Raw genomic sequence first — 3,516 nt, 5'->3', positions numbered from 1 at the left:
TATGGGTGGGATCCCACACCGATGTAGCATACTCTAATTTCGATCGGATTAGTGTTTTATAGAGCAGGAGTTTCAAGGAGGAAGGAACGTGATAAAAATTTCGACGAAGATAGCCTAACATGCGGTTAGCTTTGTTAATTAAGTGCTCGATATGAGCAGACCAGTTTAGGTTTGCAGTAATGTAAACACCGAGGTATTTATATGAAGTTACTGATTCTAAATGAATGTTATCAATGTGGTATGGTGGTGGACGGGAAGATTTTCTGGAAACACGCATGACTTTACATTTAATAATATTTAGTTGCATTAGCCATTCACTGCACCAGTTTGCGATTGCGCCAAGATCAGACTGAAGTGAGGCAACATCATTAGAGTTCGTTATCTCTCTAAAAACAACACAGTCATCCGCGAATAGGAGGATATTAGAGTTAACAACGGAAGGAAGATCATTAATATAGATTAGGAATAATAAAGGCCCAAGGACTGAACCTTGAGGAACTCCCGAATAGACATCTGTAAACTCTGAGTTAAAGCCAATAAAAGAAACAAATTGTGAGCGGTTTAAAAGGAAGCACTCAATCCATTTCAGTAAATTAATACCAATATTAAGCGTGTTTAGTTTAAGCAGTAGCAATTTATGACAAACCTTGTCGAATGCCTTAGAAAAATTTAAAAATATGCAGTCAATGATCGATGATCGATCTAGTACTTGATGTAGCGCATGAGTAAAGGTTATTAGCTGAGTTTCACATGAGTAATGTTTTCTAAAACCGTGTTGTGCTGAACAGAAAAAAGAGTTGGATTCTAGAAAACCGACGAGGTTAGTGAAAATAATATGCTCAAACATTTTACAACATGTGCTGGTTAAGGAAATGGGGCGATAGTTAAGTGGAGATGTCTTGCTTCCAGACTTGTGAATTGGAATGACCTTCCCAATTTTCCACTCATTTGGAAGAATGGACTGATCAAGAGACTGTTGAAAAAGTTTAGTTAAGATTAACGCAGCGTAGGCCGAAGTGTTTTTCAAGAACTTGTTACTAATATTATCACAGCCGGGAGCTGAATGAAGGCTAAGTCCACCAATGAGCTCAAGAACACCAAGTGTACTGATTAGTATAGGTGGCATACTTTCAAAGGTATGGCTGTTTGTTGTGGGGTTATTAACAGCAGAACGGGCAGAAAAGTTCTCAGCAAATGTACGGTTAAAAACTGAGGCACAAATATCAGATGAAATGGGGTCGCCAGAGGAATCGGTCAGTGTGATAGCGTCATCGGTTGAGGGATTAAAAGTTCGCCAGAATTTCTTAACATTTGTGGTTAACATGGAAGGTAGTACATGGGAATGAAAATGTTTTTTTGCATCTCGAAGGGCTTGAATGTACAACGTAGACGCTGTTGCATATAAAGCCCAACGTTCATAAGAAGGCGAAAGTTTTGCGGCGCGAAAGAAACGCTTTTTCCTGTTTGACAAACGCCGGATATGGCTGTTGTACCAGGGTGCATTTGAGTTGTTGGTTACACTGCGGTGTGGGATGTACTGTTCAGTGAGTTGAATTATTTTATCTGAAAACATATTCCAATTAGTTTGTACACTGCGATCGTCAAAACCGTCAAGAAAAAGATCAGTGAAGGTAGAAAGGTCATTGTTGATTGCCTCAAAGTCACCTCTGTTATAGTCACGAATGATTTTCTTCTTTTTCTTTGTTTTCGAGTGGGCTAAGTTAATGAAAAAATGTAGAAGCAAATGATCGCTAAGACCCGGAAGGTACGTTATGGGCGATATTATATCGGAACTGTTTGTTAGAATTAAGTCTAATGTGTTTGCAGCGTGAGCTACTATTCTGGTTGCTTGTGTACACATTTGCTGTAAGGAAAATACCGAGCAAACGTCTAAAAATTCGCGAGCTTGGGATGAGAGCGGAAATATTAAAGGGGAATGGGAATTCCAGGTTATGTTGGGAAAATTGAAATCACCCAGCAAGAGCAACGGCGATGTAGGGAAACGCGTACTAACAACGTTTATGGCATCTTGAAGTTCGCTACTGAATGTAGGCGAGGGTGAGGGTGGGCGGTAGCATACCCCGATGACTACATTCTGGTGACTAAGCGTTACCACAGCCCATATCATTTCTAGATTAGTATGAACGTGTACAGATGATGATGGGATATCACTGGAAATAGCCAGAAGTACGCCACTGCCTCTCTGTGTGCCACGGTCGCGACGAAAAAGTGAGAAGCGATGAGCGTTTAAAAATATCTCGGAGTCGCACACTTGCCCGCAGAGCCAAGTTTCAGTTAACGCGATAATTTTAGCGGAGCATGTGTCGATCGCTGATGATAGAGAGTTATACTTGTTAAGAACACTTCTGATATTAGTAAACAGGACCGATATGGAAGCTACAGTCACATGACCACTGCCCCTCGCGCTTTCCTAGGGCTTGGAAGTTGCAGGCGGGGCAATGGTTCGTGTACTACGATTTGGAATGTTGATGATTGCATCACTATTTGGGTCGTACATGTAGCATTTTTGGTTCAGAAGCAGCTTGTTGTAGCTGAGTTTATGCTTGACGGGGCCTGGTTGACTGTTGGCAAAATCAAGTAGTTTTTTCCGAGCTGCACGTGTAGCGGGTGAAAAATCCTCTGCTACAGTGATGTTATGTTTCTTTAGGTGTATATGTGTCGCAAGTAACGCATCTTTTGTTTTATAGGATAGGCATTTAACTATGATTGGGCGACATTTGCCCTGGCTGAAGGTACCCAAGCGATGCGCGCGTTCAATGGCATCAGAGGAAAGGGGAGAAGAAAGGTGGCAATTGAGAGTGGAAATAACTTTTTCCTCTGTCATTGCCCAGGTTTCTTCAGAATCTGGGATGCCGTAGAAAATGAGGTTGTTGCGTCGCAGTCTGTCATCGTGATCCTGCACGCGTGTTTGCAATGAGCATACCTGAGCGGAAAGCTGATCTGTCTGAGTATGGATGCTACTAACTTCCTGGGTAAGTTCTTCTAGTTTTTTATAATTTTCCTCCAGTACTTCAAGCCGGTTCTGAATAGCAGTAATCTTGGTTTCGATGGATTTCTGTCCAGATTTAATTGCTTTAACATCAGCTGCTAATTCGGTCTGTACCTTCGAACTTTCCAGTGAGCGGGTGTGAACATCTTTGAGCATTTGGAAAATGACCCTCATCTGTTCCGCGGGATCTGCGGGCAAGGATGCTATGTCACCGAGCGTGTCCGAACGCTTGGTAGGGGGCCCGGGGTTGCTCTCAACATCGCCAGCGCGTAGCAGCAAAAAAGGTATGAAAAAACATTCACAAAACACTTCACACAACACCCGTGGACACGGGACCAGTATTAAGCAGAGGTTGTTATTTTTCTTTGCATATAAAGAAACGTTTGCACACACCTGCATTGCAAAAGGGAAGCGATTCAGTGCTTGTACAGAAGCACCGATCCCGTGTCCACTGAATTGGTTTGGGCTGCGCTGGCTTCTTAAATACTTGGTTGAAGTTGATGCTG

General features: G+C 42.3%; 1 long non-coding RNA gene across 1 annotated transcript; it reads left to right on the top strand.

Annotated features, from left to right (window-relative positions):
* The first annotated feature begins 1,432 nt into the window (after positions 1-1,432).
* Positions 1,433-3,205, top strand: LOC142804123 (uncharacterized). Its single transcript, XR_012894467.1, has 3 exons — positions 1,433-1,544; positions 2,853-2,993; positions 3,140-3,205. It is a non-coding gene; the product is annotated as an uncharacterized LOC142804123 (long non-coding RNA).
* Positions 3,206-3,516: the final 311 nt, after the last annotated feature.

The sequence above is a fragment of the Rhipicephalus microplus genome, chromosome 3, assembly GCF_043290135.1.
Source record: "Rhipicephalus microplus isolate Deutch F79 chromosome 3, USDA_Rmic, whole genome shotgun sequence".
NCBI lineage: Eukaryota > Metazoa > Arthropoda > Arachnida > Ixodida > Ixodidae > Rhipicephalus > Rhipicephalus microplus.
The sequence above is the reverse complement of the archived record's forward strand: the minus strand, read 5'-3'. Positions and strand labels throughout refer to the sequence as shown.